We start from the raw sequence: 24,558 nt of genomic DNA, 5'->3' as shown, positions 1-24,558 counted from the left end.
GTATAATGGAATACTACTCGGCCATAAGAAATAATGAAATCATGCCACTTGGAGCAACATGGATGGACCTACAGATTATCATATTAAGCGAACTAAGTCAGAAAGAGAAAGACGAATATCCTATGATATCACTTGTATGTGGAATCTAAAATATGATACAAATGAACTTATCTACAAAACAGAAACAGACTTGCAGACTGTGGTTGCCAAGCGGGGTGGGGAGTAGGGGGTGGGAGAGGGATGGATTGGGAGTTGGGGATTAGCAGATGCAAACTAGTATATATAGAATGGATAACAAGGTCCTATTGTACAGCACAGGGAACTATATTCAATATCCTGTGATAAACTGTAATGGAAAAGAATATGAAAAAGAATGTATGAGTGTATAACTGAATCACTTCTCTGTAGAGCAGAAATTAACACAATATTGTAAATCAACTATACCTCAATAAAATAAATTTTTTAAAAAAGTTTGTTTTTCAAAAAAGATATTTCAACTCACTAAATAGTAGAAGTACATTCCCTATCATATTCATAAAATTATTAAAGGCTGCTAATATCCTACGATGGTAAGAACATAAATTGTTATAGCCTTTGGAAGAAGAGGGGCAATCTGTCTGTATACATCAATATTTAAAATATGCAAACATATAAGTAAATATATGTATACATGTGCACATGTGTATGTAAATACGTATATATTCATGGGCACAGAAATTATCTAGAGGAATATACCCCAAATTTAATAAACAAAGGTAAAAAGAGGAGAAAAGGAGAAAGATGTTTTCACATTTTACTTTACACAACATCTTATTTTAATTACCATTTGGCCAAACTTCTGCAAAGGTGTTTTATTTTGTGACCTCAGAGAGTTTGAAATATCTCAAAGAACACTGTTACTAAAGTGTGAATTATGTATCAGGTGACTGTCTCACTTTCTATGTCACAGCTGAAACTTCTGAGACCAGAGATCACCAGTCCTGGGTGCTACTTTTATCTGATAACGTGCTAACTTCCTGTCTACCTTGGTAGCTCAATATTTCCCAACTGCAGAGAAAATCAACAAATGGTGATAAAAACCAATTCCACATCAGACTAGTATTTACTCCTACAAATCTGAAAGCTACTGATAATATATGCTGTTCATAGAACATTACATTGAGAACAGAATTTACTCCAAAAGTCACTTATACCTGAAGTTCTCAAACTTTAAAATACAACAAACTTAGCTGGTATCTGGAGCCCTACTCCGAGAGATTCTCATTCAGTTAGAGTAGAGAGGGTCCAGGAAACATCACTTTTTAATAAGTGATTCTGCTGTTCTATTCACCACATCATTCCACCTAGGAATGATTCCAGTTCTGAAGCCTTCAAGTTTAAATATCTTAAGTTCAACCATCACCAGTATCTGAGTTTCACTGTAAAAACTGATTTACTGTGACATTCAGAATTCATTACTGTGAAAACTAAGGATTAAAATTCAGTCTACCCACATACATATGCACATACATACACATGCACATATACACCATGAATTAATGAACAAAGTATTAAATATTTGACAGTTTAAGTATCTGAAAAAAAGGACCATTCTATCTAAGAAATGAATCAAAACATAATTTATTTTGCCTAACAAAACACAATCAGTTGGAGGTAGATGCAATGTGATTCCTAATGTGCTTTATTATACTACCTAATTGTAGCCACAAATCCCAAATGCAAGCTATTATGATGGCATCCAGCCCATATCTAAGTTAGAACAAGTGAAATCTAAAACCAGCAGAAGGCCGTCCTTTTAAAAACCAGAGGACATGGGACTTCCTGGGTGGCGCAGTAGTTAAGAATCTGCCTGCCAATGCAGGGGACATGGGTTTGAGCCCTAGTCCGGGAAGATGCCGCAGAGCAACTAAACCCGAGCGCCACAACTACTGAGCCTGCACTCTAGAGCCCGCGAGCCACAACTACTGAAGCCTGAATGCCTAGAGCCTGTGCTCCACAACAAGAGAAGCTACCACAATGAGACAACGAACAGTAGCCCCCGCTTACCTCAACTAGAGAAAGCCCACGCACAGCGATGAAGACCCAATGTGGCCTAAATAAATAAATAAATTTATTTTTAAAATTTAAAAACTAAAAAAAAAAAAAAACAACCAGAGGACAGGGTTTATAGAGAGCACAGAAGAGCTAATGGTTTCAGACATAGGCCTAAATCATAGGCCTAAATGTAACAGCTAAAACTATAAAACTCTTAGAAGAAACCATAGGTATAAATCTTCGTGATCTTAAGTCAGGAAGTGATTTCTTAGATACAACACCAAAAGCCCAAGCAACAAAAGAAAATAAACTGGACTTCAATAAAATTAAAAAAAATTTTTGCTGCATCAAGAGAGTAAAAGGACAGCCCAAAGAAAGGGAGAAAATTTTTCCAATTACGCAACTGATAGGGACTTTCATCTAGATTATATAAGAAACATAACTCAATAATAAAAACACAAATAATCCAATTCAAAAATGGATGTGGAATTTGAGTACTCATTTCTCCAAAGAAGATACACAGATGGTCCTATTAAAGCATACAAAAAGGACATTTTTGTTTGTCATTTTTTGGGAAATGCAAATCAAAACCACAATGAGACATCACTTCACACCCATTAGGATGGCTATCATCCGAATGACAGATAGTAAGTAAGTGTCAAGTGTCTGGCAAGGATGTGGAGAAACTGGAACCCTCATACAATGCTGATGGGAATGTAAAATGGTGCCGTTGCTTAGGAAACAGTGTGGCAGTTCCTCAAAAGGTTAAACACAGTTACCATATGATCCAGCAATTCCACTCCTAAGTATACACCGAAGAGAAATGGAAACATATTCACAGAAGCATTATTCTTTACAGCCAAAAAGTCAGAATAATCCGATGTCCATCAAGTGATCAATGGATAAATGAAAAGTGGTACAATGGAATATTATCTTTTATTATAGTAATAAAAAGAAATGAAGTACTGATACATGCTGCAACATGATGAGTCTTGAAAACATTATGCTAAGTGAAAGTCAGTCACAAAGGACGATATATTAGACGATTCCATTTATATGAAATGTTCAGAAAAAAGAAATTTATACAGATTAGTGGTTGCTTAGGGATGGGAGGGAAGATGGGGAGTGACAGCTAACAGACTTCTTTTGGGGAGGAGGGGGGCAGGCTAAAAAATGTTCTAAACTTAGACTGTGGTAATAGTTGAACAATTCTGAGAATATATTAAAAAGCATTAAATTGTATACGTTAGATGGGTGAACTGTATAGTATATGAATTATAGCTCATAAGAGATAGTGTGTATAACTTCTAATAAACTAGAAGGAAAATGTCATGAAGAAAAAGTGAAACCAAAGAAGGCAAGAAGGAAAATACTTGAGAAAAGCAGACTATAAAGTATACAATATGATTTAAAATGCATCAAAGTTTAACAATCACAGTAAATGAATATCCACTCAAAAGACAAGAATTGTCCACATAATTTTTTTAATCTAGCTAAAGCTAAATGTTTACAGAAGATACACCTAAAATATGAAGTCCTATTTTGGCATTATGGTATCTGCATAGAGACTGAGAATGATTACATAAAAGAATTACACAGAAATAACTATCAAGAACATTAGGAAAAGTGTATGTCAGGTATCAAGATCATGAAAAGCATAGTTCCATGAACTGCTTGCTTTTATTCATTATATCTTAAGGATAGAGAGAAGCTTCTGTTTCCCTACTGCCAAAACCTATGACCTATTCTTTTAGCAACTGTACTTGATAGCAATAGTACACAATTCTGTGCAAATCTTGGTTCTCATTTTGTTATTGTCTAATCATTATTACCGATCATCTTTTTTTCTTGAATATTTTATTTTTTTCTCAATTGTATTTTGTGAAGTCACTTCAGATCCTATTGAAGCAGAAAACGAGTGACAAGTTCTAAAATTACTTGTTTAAAATAATTACAGAAGTCTACACTGTTCACAAATTAGTTCTCAAGCTCTTTTTGTACACTGTCTCTTAGCAACCATTCACAACTAAGAAACTTCATTCTCTAAGTTTATATAAAACAAGGTGAAAAGCTGGTTTTTAAAAAAGGGGGGCATTTCTGATCTCAAATCAGACTACTGGCAACTTAATTAAAGGACAATCTGAAGTACAGTTTAAAGAGGTCAACAATTCGAAGCAAAACTAATTTTAGGGACTTCCCTGGTGGCGCAGTGGTTAAGAATCCGCCTGCCAACGCAGGGGACACGGGTTTGATCCCTGGTCTGGGAAGATCCCACGTGCCACGGAGCAACTAAGCCCGTGCGCCACAACTACTGAGCCTGAGCTCTAGAGCCTACGAGCCACAACTACTGATCCCACATGCCACAGCTGCTGAAGCTCACGCGCCTAGAGCCCGTGTTCCACAACAAGAGAAGCCATCTCAATGAGAAGCCTGTGCACCACAACGAAGAGTGGCCCCCGCTCACCGCACCTAGAGAAAGCCTGCAAGTAGCAACAGAGACCAAACACAGCCAAAAAATATAAATAAATAAGTTTATTTTTTAAAAAAAAAAAACTAATTTTAAAAGCTGGTCAGTAAAAAAGCTCCTTTTCGTATGTACACAAAAATTTTAGTTATTTTTTTCTTGAATGGCTTTTAAAATTTCATTCAACTGTACCATTTTCTAGATATCTCCTACTAGTTTCAGTTTAGATTAAGTCTCATAGGCAGTTTACTTGCAAAGAGCTAAAAGTGTTATTTCTCTCCTATAAAAATGGTTATAAATCAAATTGTAATGATCTCAAATTATGGGATGTGATTTTCAAAAATTCCAATTTTCTCAGGAAGAAAAACTGTAATTTATGACAGAACTGACAAGAAATTATCATTTGGTCCTCTAACCACTTGCATGTCTGGGGAAATGTGAAGTCATTAATCTCTTCCCTAAACCCATGGCTGTGCGACTGAAGGGCCTTTCCAGGTCAGAAGTACATGGGTTCATCACAGTTCTCGAAAATGGACTAAATTCAGCTCAGCTTGATCAGGTTCATATTCTACGAGGCCAAGAAGCAAAATGATATGAAAAAATGAGTGAATGAATAGACAAATGGATGGATGAACAACAATGAAGGTAAAAATGAGGGCCATAAAGATACAAAATATACCTCCAACAAACAATTTTAATTTCTGCAAATTTACTACAGCTGTAATGTTCTTATATGCCATGTTTAAATTGAAATATTTTAAGCAGTAAGGTAAGATTAACAAGAAAATTAAGTAGAGATGGGGAGTAAAGGAAAAGGGTTATTTGGTTTGCAAAAGAATATAAATCATAATTGTTTTGAATACTGCCTTGAAATTATTTGATTTCACAAGCAAAAAAGTATTCTGTGTATAACCCTTCACCTCTTTCCATATGCAAATGAAGAACTAAGTCCATAAAGGTTAAATTACTTGACCAAGTACAGATCTCAAAAGAGAATCCTGGTCTCCTGTTTCTCAGCCTAGTATTACCTATACTATCCTACACTACACCTCTCAGTTCTTCTTCCTCTCTAGTTTCTCCCTTCAAGAACAGATATCTAACAGTGTGGTTAAGCGCAGGGTTTTAGAGTTAGACTTGAAGAATCTCAGCTCCACCACATGAACCGCTGTATAAACCCAGATGTTATTAATGTTCTCTAAGTTTATTTTTCATCAGTAAGGAGAAAATAATTATATTTGACCTCAGAAGGATTCTATAATGAAAAAAATTTTTTAATCATGTATAGAAGTATAAAACCTCACACTGAAAAAAATCTATGGTACATACTCTTATTAACGTTAAGGTCAACAGACCAACTAATCCACTGTAATATCTGGAGGTCATGTTATGGAAGTACTCATTATCAGAGTCCTGAAAGTCCCAAAGCTATGAAGTTGCAGCAACATAAGATTATTCACCAATGAAATGAACCTTAATAAAGCAAGGAAACAGGTTAGAGAACAGTCTAAAAAAATATCGTTTACTTTGCCTATAAAATGGATATAGAATTGTACCCAACATGTTATTTTTGAATTAACTGAAACAATCATGTAAACCTCTTATCATGATGCCTTATACATAGTAAATGCTCAATAAATATTATTCCTATTGTAATTAAAAGGTTAAGGGGGAACTCTTGATTTGCTTGAAAATATCACCTAAGGTATGGGGGTGAGCACAGAATATCTGAAATAAGATTGCCACGTGTTATAAATTTACAATTGTATAAGTTTGGTGTTGTGTACATGTGGGTTTTACCATTTTGCCTTCTTTTTACTTTAGTATATGTTTGATATTTTCTGTAAAAAAGAAAAAAAAAAACAAGATAAGAACAAAAGGATATTTTACATTAAGATGAGGTGTTTGGGTTTTTTTTCTTGCTGTACGCGGGCCTCTCACTGTTGTGGCCTCTCCCGCTGCAGAGCACAGGCTCCGGACGTGCAGGCCCAGCGGCCATGGCTCACGGGCCCAGCCGCTTCATGGCATGTGGGATCTTCCCAGACCGGGGCACGAACCCTCGTCCCCTGCATCGGCAGGCGGACTCCCAACCACTGCGCCACCAGATGAGGTGTTTTAAAGAAACCATTTAGCAAAGTAAACTAATGAAACCTAATCACTGTAATAAAATACACAAGCAAAGAAAACAGAGCCTTGGGAAATTTTTATGATGTCTTCCAAAAGTAGTGGTTGCCTATGGTAGGGGGTATAGGGTTGTTGGAAGAGGGGGTGATGGCTAAGGGGAGTGGGGTTTCTCTTTGGGGTAATGAAAATGTCCTAAAATTCATTCAGGTGATATATATACAACTCTGTGAATATAATACTAAAAGCCATTGAGTTGTACATTTTAAATGGGTGAATTACATGGTATATAAATTATATCTCAATAAAGCTGTATAAAAGAAAGAATGTATGATTTTCATTGCCTAATTATCTCCTGAATCATCTAATTTTCTCCTTTCCTACTGTCTCTTTTTATGAACAAGTCATCATTGGCTCCCACCTGCAATGCCAGTAGTCTCCTGGCATCCCGTTTTGCTCTCCTCTTGATTCATCCTCAGATGTTCTCTCACCCAGTTTTGACCATGCTGTCCTCTCAGCCTAGACTACTCTCCTGCCTTGTTTTGCCCTGTTAGTTCTTACTCACCTTTTTGGTCCTCAGCTTAAACATCACTTCTGCCAGGGGTCCTTCCCCGAATCCAGTGGATTTAGGAATGTCCTCCTACCCTGTGTACTTTGCCTATCATACTGCTCATAGTTTATGATAATTATTTCCTGTCTTGTCTTCTCCACTAGACTTTATGTATACAATGAACAGAGAAAATGTCTGTTTAATTCTAACCACTAGCACAGGACCTGACACACACTAGATAATAAATATTGGTTACTTGAATAAATGACTGAACAAGTCCTTACATTACAAGGCCTTCATTTCTTCATAAAATAAGGACAATGCACCAAATGTTAACTTCTCTTCCTTTCTGACATATACTCACAGGATGACCTCAAAATTTATACTATTCAACAGTCCTACTATTTCTTAGTAAAAACAACTAACTAATGAAGATATGATTAAATTGAAGTCCATTTTTATCAGTCCCTCCTACTTGAAATAAATGAGGTTAATTAGATAAGAAAATTATCTCTGATACAAATTAGCAGTTGGAAATTATCAAAGAAAAAATATTTAACTCTATCTGTACCTTTTTCTAGTAAAATATATAAATATGCTTGAAAATTAGCCCCAAATAGACTATTAGAAGCTACACTTAAGAGCTCAGATTTTAAAAACTAAAAGAACTGCAATGTGAGCCTGCCTCTCAGGCACCATGTGATTCGGGAGAGGAAGACTGTCCTGTGGAAGGTTACAGAGCCAAGTCTAAGCAAAAATTAAGTCCTTTTCTAGCCTCAGGGTCCTATACTCCCAGTCCTATACTCCTCTTGCTTCTTCCTTCATTACTCAACTCTGGGACCACATCTAAGTTATGCCCTACACAACAAATGCTGTATACTTCAAGAACAACTCTCCTTTCTGTGCCAGCAGCAGCTATTTATACATGGCCTCCAGGTCTCAGCAAAGAAAACCAAGAAAGAAACTGGTGATCTGCTGATGTGGCTTATGTTACAATTTGGTAGTTCTGCAGGCACATCTATCCTTATGTCACAGATCTACTTCCTCCCACCCTGGAATCTGACACCCCATGAACAAATTACCACAGTTAAAACGTGGTGCCGCTAATGTTAGTGTTCCAACTTATTAAATATAAAAATCTCACACTCTTATTTAGCATTATTTGAAATCTCAAAATACCATGGCTAAATGCAAATCACTCAATGGTAATTTTAGAATATTTTTCTGTACTAGAGTTCCTTCCCTGCTGAGATTTTGATGTAATCCTCTCCATGTTGATCTCTGCAGTTCTGCAGTTTTTGAAACAAAGTACTCAATAAATATTTATTAAGTGAATAAATGAACAAACTTCTAAAAGCTGTATGTTAGCAAAGAATAGAAAGGTACCTTTATTTGTGTCATATCATTTACAAAGCTGGATATTTATCATTCCTAGAGCATTTGGAGTCTGTGTGACAAATATATATTCTACACTCATGTATGAATTTAAAATTTTTAAATAATTAAAATAAAACACAGCATTAAAATTAAAAATAATATGTTATTCTTCCAGATGATTCACAGAATACCTTGAGGATTTAGCAATGGCCAAAAAGCATCGACTGGAACATCAGTTACAAGCATACAGTACTATAGGGCAAAGAAGGGGGAGGGAAAGTGAAGTTCTAACTAGACAGTACCTTTTAGTTTGTTTAAGGTTTGATGACTTACTTCATAGCTGTACTGTTTACTTAATGTATCATGGAATTTAAGTAAAATTTATTCATGTACTTTTATCTATACCCCCAAAATTAAATTTACATTTAGTATATAGAGGTATACCATTTAACCATAATTGTCTTTTAAACAAAGATAAATAATCATTAAGATAAATAAGAACTCAAAATTTACTATTACAGGTTAAATATTTGAATTATATAACATGAACATAATGTTATTTGCAAAGAAAAAATTTCAGAGGCTTGTGGCAAGATAGGCTTTTTCCTCCTAAAACTGAAATTGCATCCAAACTTTACATATGAAAAACTGGTGCAATCACACTCTTTACCTGCTCACTTTCATGTGGGTACCCACTGGTCTAGCAGTCAGCTATGTGAGACTCCAGGATAACGTTCCCTCTTCCTCCTAATTAAGTCTGAGGGCCTATACCTCACACCTAATGGGAGAATTCCAGCAGGGATAAATGAGATTATTCCTTTTCCCCACTCCTTAACTGAGCAACAGAATTCTTCAGAATTTCAGGATTCTCCAATCTAAAATCTTTCCTAACCCAAACATCTATATCTCACCACAGAAACCTTAACTTTCTCTTTGCCAAAGGAACCAAGGCAACCCCACTGCAGTGAAGCTTTTACCACTGTCAAAATGATGAAAGGAGTATGCTCTTAGTAGCCCCAGACTGACAGTAGAATATAATTTATCATAGACATAATGCTATGGATATAAATTTCTATTATATTAAATATTAAGCGGGTGACAATAGCTATTTTGAGAAGCCAATATTGTTTCTACTGGGAAATATATAAACATATATACACACTCGTAAAATCTTTGAAAGTAAACCCTTTACAAATTATACTGTCAATACCAATATGTCCAATAAAAATATAATGCAAGCGGGACTTCCCTGGTGGCACAGTGGTTAAGAATCCACCTGCCAATGCAGGGGACACAGGTTTGGTCCGTGGTCCGGGAAGATCCTACATGACACGGAGCAACTAAGCCTGTGCACCACAACTACTGAGCCTGTGCTCTAGAGTCCACAAGCCACAACTACTGAGTCCTTGTGCCACAACTACTGAAGCCCACGCGCCTAGAACCTGTGCTCCACAACAAGAGAAGCCACTGCAATAAGAAGCACGCGTGCCACAACCAGAGAAAGCCTGTGTGCAGCAATGAAGACCCAACAGAGCCAAAAATAAATAAATAAATTTATTTCAAAAAATAATAATGCAAGCTACATTTGTAATTTTAAGTTTTATAGTAACTACATAAAAAAAAAGGTAAAACTAACTTCAATAATACCTTTTGTTGGGACTTCCCTGGTGGCGCAGTGGTTAAGAATCTGCCTGCCAACACAGGGGACACGGGTTCGAGCCCTGATCCGGGAAGATCCCACATGCCGCAGAGCAACTAAGCCCACGCACCACAACTACTGAGCCTGCGCACTAGAGCCCGCGAGCTACAACTACTGAGCGCATGTACCACACTACTGAAGCCCGCGTACCTAAAGCCTATGCTCCACAATGAGAAGCCACTGCAATGAGAAGGCCGCGCACCACAATGAAGAGTAGCCCCCGCTCGCCGCAACTAGAGAAAGCCCACGCACAGCAACGAAGACCCAACGCAACCATAAATAAATAAATAAATAAATTTATTTTAAAAATAATACCTTTTATTTACCCCACTATATCTAAAATAGTATATCATTACGTAATCAATATTAAAAAGTATTAATGAGATATTTTATATTCTTTTCTTAATACAAAATATTCAAATCCAGTGTGCACCTTACATCTCAATTTGGACCAGGCATAGTTCAAGCACTCAATACCCCCATGTTACTCGTGGCTACCATATTGAATCACACAGCTCTATACTATTGTTTTCCATAAACTACCCTAATATCTTCAGAAAGGAAATGACAGTAATTTACAATAGCTGTAAGTGCACGTATTGTATCAAGTATAGTACGTAAACTGTGATAAGTTACATTAAAATTTTTGTTAATAAACCCATGTAGTATGTAAATCATGCAGTTATTTGCTACGTATATTGAGGTTTTTACAATAATCAGTCTTTTAAGAATTCAAATGCATTCACGCATTTCAGCTAAAAATTGTCACAGCAAACCAAAATAATATAGCACTTCATGCCACAGCCTCAGAAATCAAGTAGGAATATATACCCTCCTCCAAGACAAATATTAACAGTAACAGAGTTAAAGGCAGTTAACGAAAATATTCTGCAGATACATTCTAAAACAAACTCAAATTATATTTGGTAACAGGTCCAAATTTCATGTATATTATTTTAAATTAATATAATTTTACACCACCATAATTCTCAACTGGGGGTTTAGTACAAAGGAGATGAACACTTTTTAGGTTATTCTATTATGTTTAGAATTTAATAAGGATAGATTTGTTTAATTTTATAAATGAGAAAAATAAATACTTTATAGACCTATGATAAGTGGATGACAAAAAGATTTATGTAATCAAAGACCAAAGTATGTAAAGCATATATAAGTGTGTATATAGATATATGTATAAAGTATACACGACACTGATATGAAATAATCTAATACACAGCATGTTTTAATGCTGACATTATGTTATAAATACAACCTATTAGTTATATTCTAATGCAAGGCTATTTTTAATATTCAATAATCCTCTACAATGGTTATTTCCCTGAGACCTTTACATTAAACAGATATGACATGTAGCAAATCCAACAAGGAAAAGCAAAGATTACAAATTAGATGACTCAGGAAACTTACCAAAGAACAGAGATGGTAAATAGCTCCCACGAAGCAGAAATCATGAGAACGTCAGAAAGACATATATTCAGGAAAGAAAACTACACTAATTGGAATCAAGTATTGTATCAGCAAACACCCTAAGCTTTTGTTCTAAATAAATAATCTTTAATATGCCTGCTAAAATTATTCCCTATTTTTAGATAACACTCTTAAATAATTGATTTTTTTTTTTAAACAGGAGTACCCTTCGCTTCTCCTGACAGTCAATAAATAAATGTAATCAAAGTCATTCGTTACCAGCACTGTCATTCAAACCATAATTCTGATTCATTTTCCACAGGAGCCTCAAGTTTCTGTTATTTATTGTCAGTCTCCCAGAGTCCTACTACTCCATCTTATTTTCATGCAGCATTGTTATACTCATCATCCTTTCCTAGAACTCTTTCCTTACTTGCCCTTTGTCTTCAAATTCTGACACTGCTTTATCCACATAGAAGAGCCTCTAAATAACATTACCTACTATGATCACACCTTGAACTCAATGGATTCTTTGTCCATTAGAATATTTTGTATAGTGCTCTGTAACATACCAGTAAAATCACTCATTGTTTTATGTATTAATTAAAAAGCTAGCAGGGAAAGGAGTCGGGAGTTCAACTTGGAAGTAATGGCAAGATCTAATGGAAGACCAAAAATAAATAAATAAATAAAAATAACATCTTCACATCAGCCCAATTCAAGAAGAAAGTGAGAATCATACTCTTCATCCCTAAAAAATTATAGGGACTTGCATTTAACACCTGATGAATTATTCAGTGAGAAAAGCAGTGATATTTGCTCTTAACACAAATAGTTTTAAATTAATTCAAAGAATAAAAAGAAGCAGTTTTCTAAACAGCAATAGAAAAGGTAATTATATATAATAATACACAGCAGAATCAAAGAGTTTCTGGAGATTATAAAAAAGACACCATTATAGTCATATTCTCAATGAAGTATTCTCAGTTCTTCAGCCAGTCATTATGAAAATGCAGCATCCCAGCCCTGACACTGCGTGGCCTAGTCTGGGGGGGAGAGAGGGGAATTTTTTTTTAAGCTCTCCCTGGCTGAACTGAGGAAAGAAAATTCCCAGCTGGACCCAGATTAATACCATAACATTCTATGGAGGTTGAAGTAACTGACTATAAAAAGATTATTAGTACTGAGTTTCTAAGACAAAGCTTCAAAAAGCCAAAGAATTTATCTCTGAACCTCAAGTAAATTTTTGAGAAGTCATAACACAGGAACAAAGTTAACAGAGAGTATGATTTGCTTAAAGCAAACAGTTTTGTTATAGCACTAAAAAAAAACCCCAGAGCATCAATTCTACAATTTTTAAATCTCCAGATCTGTATCCTTCCCACATCATTCTATCCTCAAAAAAAGTTAATTTTTATAGTTCAGTGACGAGACCAAATAGCTAATAATACATTTTTTAAGCCTTCAAAGTAGTTTCCTGCTTTATTTTCAACTCTACTTAGATCAAATTACTCTCCAAAAATTTTATGGCTCTCTATTTAACCACATAGATGTAATAGAGTGCTGTGGATTAAACTGTGTGCCCCACACAGATACACTGAAATCTTAACCCCCCCAATACCTGTGAAGGTGATCTTATTTTGAAGTAGGGTCTTTGCAGATGTAATCAAGTTAAGATGAGGTCATACTGGATATGGGCGGGCCCTAAATCCAATGACCAGTGTCCTTATAAGGAAAGAGAGAAAGAGATATCTGAAGACACAGAGGAGATCTAGAGAAGGCGGCCATGTAAAGGAGGCAGACATGAAAACTATCATGCCACAAACCAAAGAATGCCAAGGATTGCCAGTAACCACCAGAAGCTAGAAGCGGCAATTAAGGAAGACTTGTCCCTAGAGCCTCTGAAGGAAACATATCCTTGTCGATACCTTGATTTTGAACCTGCAGTCCCCAAAACTGTGAGAAAATATACTTTTGCTGTTTTAAGCTACCCAATTTGTGGTAATTTGTTATGGCAGCCCTAGGAAACTAACAGAGGGGAATATGGGTTAATAGTTCCGAACCTGCTTTACTTGTATACTGAGGACTGAATAACTATGTAAATAGATGGCAGATGGTGGAGGTATCTCACTATTGGAAAGGGAAATTATAGACAAGTAAGGGGAAAAAGCTAAAATGAGCTCTGCTATACTGGATTAGAGTCAGAGACATCAGTATGAACTCATTTAGCTTAATATGGATACTTATGAATAGACACAGAAATAATTATAGATATGCATGTATACACAGGCGAGTATACATACCATATAACCTAGTTCTGCCTCTGTGACGGTGTAGAAGCAATAACACCCCAGCGGTAACAAGCACTCCCAGCACCCAGATCTTGGTTTCTAAATACTGTTCTCCAATAAAAAGAACCAGGGATCTTTGGAGAAATGGCTGATCCTAGGGCTACAGTAGGGAAGATATAAGATGACCATGGAACACCTTACACTACCCAAAAGGAAGTGCTCAAAAAACAAAAGGATGGGGATGGAGCACAGAGTGTCACAGGAGTCGACCTGAAAGAGTTCCCAATGGCAAAAGGTGGAATAATTTGAGCAAGAAAATAAATATTATTCAATAATAACCCAAAAGATAAATATACACAGTCCATACTAACATAAGTAAGTGATTGGATAGATAAATAAATGAGGGAAAACAGTTGAGTCTTTCTTATAACAGAATTCCAAACAAAGTACGTAGATATTTTTCCCTCCAGGATGTAAAACTCTGTACCCCCACCCCCATTTTGAGTTTGGGCTGGACTTAGTGACTTGCTTCCAAACAGGAGAATATGAAGAGGGTAAAATAATAGTCCTATAGCAGAGAAATCTTGCAAACACAACTTAACTAAGTAATTAAAGTAAATATCACCAGTGATGGCATGTGAATATCATGTACCCCTTGATATGCTACAAGCACCTGTAGTATATTATTCCCCAAAAGTACAGTCTCAGTCTAATCATGAGAAAACACCAGACAAATCCAGTTTGAGGGACATTCTATAAAATGCCTAACCAGTCCTCCTCAAAACTGTTAAGGTTATGAGAAACAAGGAAAAAGTAAGAACCTGTACAGACCAGAGGAAATTAAGGAGACATTAGTGTGGTATCCTGAATAGAAATTAGGAACAGATGGTCACTGATGGAAAAATTGGTAAAATTCTAATAAATTCTGAAATTTAATTAAAAAATAAGTATGTGTATATATGGGCCCATATTGATATATATAGATTATTGAATAGATAAATAAGTAGGAGAGAAGGGACAAGTATGCCTTAAAAAATAATTCCAAGTATTAAATTCAGATACTACCTCTTCTAGGAGGTGGAGTTTAATCCTTCCCCTCTGACTTGCATCCAAAGAACAGAATATAGAAAGGGGAAAAACTGTTACTATACAGTGGAGAAATGTAGCAAGTCTGATACTACCAGTTCCTGAGCATTTTTGAGGATTTTTAATAATATATATTGACAGTTTGTTCCTGAATTTCTCTGCTGCTGGTTTCAGATTTAGCTCTTGGGATCTGCTAAGAAAATTTGTATTGTTCTGACTTATAGCTCCCAGAATTTTACTGTTGTTTTCTCTTTTTCCCCTTGTCATCATATGGTTGTTTTGGGTTTTGTTTTGTTTTTTAATTTTTTTTCCTGACTTTTAGTGGGATTTCAGAAAGGAACAGAATTAGAGAACTGTGTTTAGCTTGTTATCTTAAGTTGGAAATTCGCTTGAATATATTTCTATGTTAGTACATATGTAGCTACCTAATTAACTGAATACACCATGATATATTTAACCATTTTCCTACTGACAGACACCTGGAGTTCTAATTTTTCACTAAACAGTGTTACAGTGGATATTCTTGTACATATTATCTTTGTTCAGCTCTGTGTGTGCTGAATCAAGGATATATACACTTTACATACATTATTTATAGGTAAGTAATTTAACCTCTAAGTGTTACTTAAAGGTTGACCTCACTTTCCCTATCAGAGGGCTGTTGTGAGGGTTAAAAGAGTTAACATGTATAAGTGCCTAGAACATGGTTAACAGTTATATAGCTGTTAGTTAGCATTGCCAAATTGCCCCTTATAAAAGCTGACTACATATCCTAGTTATTAGAGTACTATTTTTCCCATAGTTGCTCAGATACTGGATATTACAGTCTATTTTTATGGAAAAGGGGGCAATTTTGCTAGTGAAAAGCAGTATCTCACTGTCTAGACTTTCACTTCACTATGACTGAGTTTGATCAACTTTTCGATGTTTATTGGCCATTTGTACTTTTTACATGAATTGTTTATTTCTTTTATCTATGAAATTTTTAAATTATGAAATATTTAAAATTTTATAGATAAACACCTATGTGGGGGCATTATCCTTATTTGTAGGAACTCTTTAAATAATATAGATATTAGTTTCTTGTTAATTTGATTATAAACATTTATTCCTAGTATGTCCCCTTTTTTATTTAATATCTTTTATCAGTGTTCAAAATTTTTGAATTTCTATTAACGTCTGTGTTGTGTGGCTTAAGAATATATTTAATGTAAAAATATAAAATAAATTTCCTATTTCCTAGTACTTTGATGATTTTTAAAAGAAATCATTAGTTCTTTGCTCCATTTCAAATTTAATTTTCTTACAGTTTGAGGTCAGTATCTATTAACACTTTTTTCAGGCTTAATCCTTCCTTACTATTTTGAAATGCTGTCTTTATATCATGTATTAAATTTCCAAATAAACATGTGTTTTTAAAAAGTACTTAGGTTGGTATGTGTGCTACAGAAATCTACATATCTAATAGAAAGAGTAGGCTTGTTGTATTCTGTGATCTGTTGTTTGGGTCATCTGTTGTAAGCTGGCAGGAGGACTTTCATTCATTCTGTGAGTTACTTCCAAAACATCAAAAAGTAGGCCCCCATGAAATCCTGCCTTACTTTCAAACTCCTGGGTCAAACCTAGTCCTTGGCTTATCTCAGTGGTGGATCTCCTTGGAGAAGAGAGCAATTCTAGGAGCCTCAAGTGATGTAGATTAGGTCATGTGAGTCGTATCACAGTGATAAAAAATTTTTTTAAGAACTCCAATTCAGAGAAGTTAAAAAAAAAAAGAAAGCCTATCACAAAGCATATATGGGATGATCCAGTTTTATTTTAAAACCTCTATGTATGTAAATAAATGCAGAGCAAAAGATGTGGAAGAACATGCAACACATTAATAACACGACCTCTGAAAACAAAGCAAGGACTGGAAGAGGGAAAATAAAGGGAGATTTTACTTTTTCTCTAGTTAATTCTATATGAGTTCAAATTTTTCAAAGACCATAAATTTAATACTTGAAATATAAATTTGTTTTTAAAATTATGTTAATCTTTATGCTTTTTTAAATGTGCATTTTTCACCTTTTTAAAATCAGGGTGGGGGGAGTAGAAGAAATACACACAGTAGTTGACATTAAGGAAAAGTTTTACAATCATTTTATAGTTCTTTTTCTCTTCATTTTTTTTTCATTTATATTTATATGACAGAATTTCTTGTTTAAGATCATTGCCTGAGTTCAGAAAGTTATATTCTCTCCCTCATAAGACCAACTGAAATAACAGAAAAGTAATAAAGTGGAAGCTCATGACAAGGAACAATATAGGACCGTCAACAACAAAAGATTACAACAGAATTCCAGAAGCTAGAAAATGAAGAGTGTTAACTTTTGAAAAAATACAATTTTTGGTAACGCAACACAGGGAGTTCATCTCTCTGGGGAAACATCAAAGAGGCTCTAAGCTCGTAAATATCAAGTACAAAAGTAGGCTAAAACAAGAACCTTAACTGCAAGTGTGTGTGTGTGTGTGTGTGTGTGCGTGTGTGTGTATTTATGCATTGTTTCATTGAACACTATTGAGCACGCAGTACATACCAGTCCCTATTCTATGATACAAATAATTAACCAAAGTAAAGCAGGTTTGTAGGTACAAAGCTGTGAGGGTGGCAACAGAAGTATCACTGTTTTAGGGAGCAGGGAAGGAGAACAAGAATCACTTTTAAAGTAATGATGGTAATACAAAGAAACTGCACTAAGCAATGTAAAAGTCATATTATTAAATCTTCATAAGACATTTTGAAAAGTCATTATCTCCAATTTGGAGATGAAAAATCTGAGGCTCAAAGAAATGAGAAATTATTCAAGGTTGCACAGATAATTAACCGATAACAGGTTTAACCAAAGCTTAAGCTCTAAATCACCATATTGATAAGAGTAGTCATTTCATTTTTTGAGAACTAGTTTACTCATTTATATAATGGTCTAATTAATTATATTATCTCTAAAGACCCATCCAATTCTAACACTATGACTAACACCAAAAGAAAATAATTCTACTTATTAAGAAAATATTCCATTAGTATAATCAAAAGTTTTAAATATATATATCTATATAAAGAGGCATTTTCTTAAATACTTAAGGATTATCACCAGTCTCTCACTCAAAGTAATGCCCTTAAAAGCAATTTTTTTTAAGATAATGAATTTTTGCATTTAGAGAAAACTAAATTTGTTTGGTTTAGCTTCTACTTCCTTACTGAAATCTAATTCTTTCTTTAGTGTATCAACTTGTTCTCAAAACTTTGACATCAACTTCAAAAGTAATGCACATAGGGTTTCCCTGGTGGTGCAGTGGTTGAGAGTCCGCCTGCCGATGCAGGGGACGCTGGTTTATGCCCCGGTCCGGTAGGATCCCACATGCCACGGAGAGGCTGGGCCCGTGAGCCATGGCCGCTGGGCCTGCACGTCCGGAGCCTGTGCTCCGCAACAGGAGAGGCCACAACAGTGAGAGGCCCGCGTACCACAAAAAAAAAAAAAAAGTAATGCACATAAAATACTATACTAAAATGCTATTTCAGATCAGTTAAGTAGAAAAATCCACTATACAACTGTCAATTAGCCTGTCAACTTTATCCCAAGGGTCCAAATATGAATAATACTTGAACAAATTTACAATAACATCAATAGTTCTAAGAGTATTCATTCACAAACTAAATAAGGCTGTGGAAAAAGGATATAAAATCTTAAATTTAGGGAAGGTAAAAAGAAAGTTAAAGAAACAGAAGCACTATATATTTAAATTATTTTCTCCTTTCAATTTAATAAAAGAAGAGTATTTGTCACATAATACGGGGTTTTTTTTGTAATTCACCTTCCTATTTACCTATCCATGCACCACCGTGCATATATTTCCTTACTTTCCTTGAGTTGTATATTTTAGTCAACTGATACTATTTGCAAGACCATAATGAAATCAATATTCTATGCAATTGCTAGCAAAGTTATGACAGATAGTAATAGTTAAATAAGTTTTTTTTACAGTCATTAAAACGACAGTGAGAAGATGGAAGAAAGATACTCTTCTCTATACTTACCACTAAGTGTAACTAAAAGCTCTGGAAGTTATATATAAAACGAGATATAATTCAAAGTTAGAGAGAAGGCAGACCAACTAGTGGTCTCAGGACCCAAGGAACAAGATGGTGGTGAACTCCCTGTGTTTTTTTTTTGTCTCGTACCTTCCAGACTTGGAGCTGGAAAAGCCAGCAACCAGAACCAAAGGGCACAGCCCAAAAAAGTCCCAACAAAAGCATGTTCTCCGTAGTCAACAGACCAAGAAAGAGGAAGTCTAACAAGACAGACGATTTTTAGACAGTAACCACTCTTCTCGAGGCAAATACCACAGAAAAAACTGCAGCCCTACCTGCACCCACACCAACAAAAATCAAGTGCGGAGCCTAGACTTCCAACCTTGCCAAGTTGTAACAACGTACTCCAATAACCCCACCAGGGTAGTATCAAAGAAGGCCAGGTAAAGAGATAGAACTTTCATCCCCATCTGGCAGTCTGAAGCCCCCTCCCCTCCCCCCCAACACACACACACACACACACACACACACACACACACACACACACGTACGTTATGTTAGAGGAGGTCTAATAGAAAGTCTAGACATTCACCATCACCCAGCAGTAGTGAGGCCACTCACACGGTGGTGTCAGTGATGATGATATGGAAAACCAGACTCACCACCTCCACCCAGCAGTAACGCACCCCCTCCAAACTTCTCAGATGTCAACAGAAGCCAAGGGGAGAACCTAGACTTCTAACTCCACCTGGCAGTAAGGATACAGTGCCTTTCCCTGCTTCACATGCTCAAGCAGTATCTAACAACAGTAACAGAAAATTTTAAATATATAAAATAATTAATATTTGTAAAATTTTTATTATGTTTACTTAGATGTAAATAAATATAGTTTACATTTATAAAACATGTAATAAATGTATAAATAAAAACAATATTTATTATGTAGCAAATAATTTAAATCCAGAACGTCATAACAAACAAAATTCTCCAAGTTTCAAATGAAAATCATTTATCATACACAAGAAACAGTAAGTTCCCAAACTGAATGAAAAAAAGAAAATCAACAGATGTCAACACCATGGTAACAGAATTGTTAGAATTCTCTGACAAACATTTTAAAGGAAACATCATAAAATCGCTTCAATGAACAACCAAACATGCCTAAACAATGCCTAAAACAAATGACTAAACAGAAAGCATCTACACACACACAAAAGGTCTCAGCAAAGAAATAGAAGATATAAATGAGGACCAAAATTAAAAATTTATAACTGAAAAATGCAATAGAAATAAAAATCTCAGCAGATAGGCTCAACAGCAGAATGGAGTGGACAAAAGAAAAATATTAGTGAAGTGGAAAACAGAGCAATAAAAATTACCTAACCTGAACAACAAATGAAAAACAGAAGGAAAAACAATCAAACAAACAAAAAAGGACACAGCATCAGGACAATAACAAAAGATTTACAATTTGTGCCATCAGAGTCCTAGAATAAAAGAGGAAGAGGCTAAAAAAGTACTCAAAGACAATAATGGCTGAAAACTTCCAATATTTGGCAAGAGACATCAACTTGCAGATTCAAGATGCTGAATCCCCAAAACATGTACAAATCCCAAAAAGGAAAAACCCAAAGAAATCCATCTAAAGACATGTGATATTAAATTTCTGAAAACTGAAGACAAAAAAATCTTGAAAGTAGCCAGGGAAAAATGAGAGCAGATTTGTCATCAGCAACCATGGAGGCCAGAAAGAAGTGACAATACTTTTCAAGTACTGAAAGAAAAGAACTGTCAAACTAGAATTATATACCTACTGAAATTATCCTTCAGGAATCTAGGGGAAATCAAGACATTCTCAGTTGGGGAAAAATTAAGATAATCTGTCACCAGCACATGTATCTTAAAAGAAGGACTAAAGGAAATTCTCTGAACGAAATGGAAACAATAAAAAGGAACCTTGGAACAAAACAAAGAAGAGCACAGGAAGCAAAAATGTGAGTAAATACAACAGGCTGTCTCCTCTTGAGTTTCCCAAATTATGTTTGATAGTTGAAGTAAAAATTATAACACTGTCTGATATGGTTATAAATATATGCAAAGGAAAGAGCTAAAACAATTTTATTATAAATGGGGTAGGTAAAAGGATATAAGGGAGATAATGTTTCTACACTCCACTCAAACTGTTAAAATGGTAAGCTATGTATATATAAGTTATCTGTATTATATATCCACATTATATATGACAAAACACATAATGTAATACCTAAACCAACCACTAGAAGAGGTACACTTAAAAATACTACGGTTAAATCCAAGTAGAATTCTAAAATTGTTCAAGTAACCCACAGGAAGGCAGGAAAATGAAAATAGAAACAAAGAGAACAAACAGAACACCTGAATATTAATACATCAATAATTACATTACATGTAAATGGTCTAAATATATCAATTAAAAGACAGAGACTAGCAAATCCAACTGTATGCTGTTACAAGTAATTTAACTTTGAATATAATGTTACAGACAAGTTAAAAGTAAAAGAACAGAAAACATACCATTTAAACATTAATCAAAAGAAAGCTGGAGAGGCTATATTAAATCAGATAAAGTAGATTTCAGCACAAAAAAAATTACCAGAGATAGAAGGACATCATATAATAATAAAAGGGCCAATCCACCAAGAATACATAGCAATCCTAATTGCATATGCATCAAACTACAGAGCTGCAATATGTGCAGCAAAAATTTATAAAACTAAAAAAAGAAATGCACAGATCCACAATCATAGTTAAGACTTTTAATACTTCCTTTCTCAACAGTTGAACAACTAAACAGAAAATCATCAAGGATATAGAAAAAAATCAACAACACCATCAACCAACAGGATCTAATTGACATTTACAGAACATATACCAAATAGACCTTATGTTGAGACCTAAAAGAAATCTTGACAAATTTAAAAGAAACAAAATCATAAAGTATGTTTTTGACCACAATGGAGTTAAACTAGAAATTAATAACAGAAAGATACCAGAAAAGTCTCTAAACACTTCAAAACTAAACAACATGCTACTAGATAACCCTGGAGTCAAGAGGAAGTCTCAAGGTAAATTAAGAAAATATAATGAACTGAATGAAAACACAAAATATCAAAATTTGAGAATCACAGCTAAACCCTGTCTGAGAGACAAGTTTATAGCACTAAGTGCATACATCTTAAGAGGAAAGTTTCAAATCAATATCTAAGCTCCCACCTTAACAACTTAAAAAAGAGCAAAATAAACCCAAAGCAGTAATAAAGAAATAATAAACAGCAGAAACCACTGAAATTGAACATAGAAAACAAGAGAAAATTAATGAAACAAAGAGCTGATTCTTTGAAAAGATCAATAAAATTGACAAATTGCTACCAAGACTGAAAAATAAACAAGGAAAGATGACACAAATAACCAATACCAGAAATGGAAGAGGAAATACCACTACAGAGGCCACAGAAATCAGAGGTAAGAGAACGCTATGAACAGCTCTACATTCACAAATTTGACAACAGACAAAATGGATTACTTCCTCAAAAAAAAAAAAAAACTACCACAACTCATCCAACATGAAAAATAATTTGAATAGTTCTATGACTATTAAGGAAATTTAATTCATGATGTTAAACTATAAAAAAAGAAATTTCTAGGCCTAGATGAAGGACTCTAATAAACATTTAAAGAATTAACACCATTCTACACAATCTCTTCCAGAAAATAGGAGGGAACACTTCCCATTTCGTTTTATAAAGCTAGTATTACCCTGATAGCAAAAGGAAAAACATTCTTACTTATAGATGACATAACTGTCTACAGAGAAAACTCCAAGAAATATACCCAAAAACCCCTCCTAGAACCAAAGAGTTCAGCAATGTCACAAGATACAATTAACATATTGATACCAAAATTGGAAAATTAAATGCCATTTACAATCACTCTTTCAAAAATGAAATACTTAGCTATAAATCTAACAAAACATGTATGGGACATGTATGTTGAAAACTATACAACACTGGTGAATGAAATTAAGATCTAAATAAATGGAGAAACATACCATGTTAACGGATTAGAAGACTCAACAAAGACTGCAATCCTCCCCAAACTGATATATGGACAACACAATTCCTATTAAATTTCCAGAAAGATTTTTTGTAGATATAGGATTATTCCAAAACTTATATAGAAAAGCAAAGCAACCAGAATAGCTAAAACAAGTTTGAAAAAAGAATAAAGTGGGGGAAAAAAAAGAATAAAATGGGAATTATTCTGGTTTCAAGATTTATTACGCAAAGAAAACGAACCTTAATCTAAAAATCTCACACTGTGCAGAAAGGATCAGCGTGTCTGAGTTTTCCATACTCTGCGCATTCCAAGAAAGTTTGGCCCCTGTCTGGCTCCTAAGATGCAACCACTAAACCCTTGAAATATCCTGCCTAATGAGAATGTCTTTATTTACCCGCGGACCTTGAGTGACTCCATATAGTCCATGCTAATAATGTGATATATGTTTGGAGCCTTGAACCATGTAATATCAGCTTGACTTCTCAAGGGCTGGAGCCTAAGGTCATCCACAAAGGCAGTCAACCATACCAACATAACCTACCCACAGTAAAAATCCTGGACACCAAGGCTTGGATGACCTTGCCTGGTGAGCAATACTCTGTATGTGGTATCACACACCACTTCTGAGAGAATTAATCACTGTCCACACAACTCCACTGGGAGAGGACAACTGGAAGTTTGGACCTGCTGTCTCCTGGACCTTGTCCTTTGCTTCTTTTTCTACTACTAATTTAAATCTGTATCCTTTCACTGTAAAAAAAAAAAAGAAAAAACAACTGCAACCATTAGTATAAAGCTTTTCTGAGTTCTAGCAAATAATCGAGCCTAAGAGTGGCCTCAGGGACACCCAAACATACACACATACAAAATTAACTCAAAATGGATCACAGACTTAAATGGAAAACATAAAAAGAATAAAATTTTAGAAAAAAGAAAAAAGAAGAATATTCAAGATCTGGGACTAGGCAAAGAGTTCTTACTTAGCCTTGACCCCAAAAGCACAATCCATATAGGCAAAAACTGAAACACTGGACTCACAAGCTTAAAAACTTTTGCTCTGCAAAAGACACTGTTAGAGGATGAAAAGACAAGCCAGACTGGAAGAAAATGTTTGCAAACAGAAGAGCCAACAAAGGATTAGTATCTGAAATATATAAAGAACTCTTAAAACTCAACAGAAAAAAAGAAAAAAATCCAACTAGAACATGGGCAAAAGACATGAAGAACATTTCAACAAAGAGAACATACAGATGGCAAATAAGCATGTGAAAAAATGTTCAACATTATTAATCTTTAAGAAAATGAGAATTAAAACCACAATGAGATATCACTACATTCCTATCAGAA

The 24,558-nt window shown here is 34.9% G+C and overlaps 1 protein-coding gene across 2 annotated transcripts in view; it reads right to left on the bottom strand.

Annotated features, from left to right (window-relative positions):
• Positions 1-24,558, bottom strand: part of CEP85L (centrosomal protein 85 like) — a 153,035-nt gene that overhangs the window by 103,118 nt on the left and 25,359 nt on the right. The window lies entirely within an intron of this gene.

This window comes from Phocoena phocoena, chromosome 12, assembly GCF_963924675.1.
Source record: "Phocoena phocoena chromosome 12, mPhoPho1.1, whole genome shotgun sequence".
In the NCBI taxonomy this organism is placed as follows: Eukaryota; Metazoa; Chordata; class Mammalia; order Artiodactyla; family Phocoenidae; genus Phocoena; species Phocoena phocoena.
The sequence above is the reverse complement of the archived record's forward strand: the minus strand, read 5'-3'. Positions and strand labels throughout refer to the sequence as shown.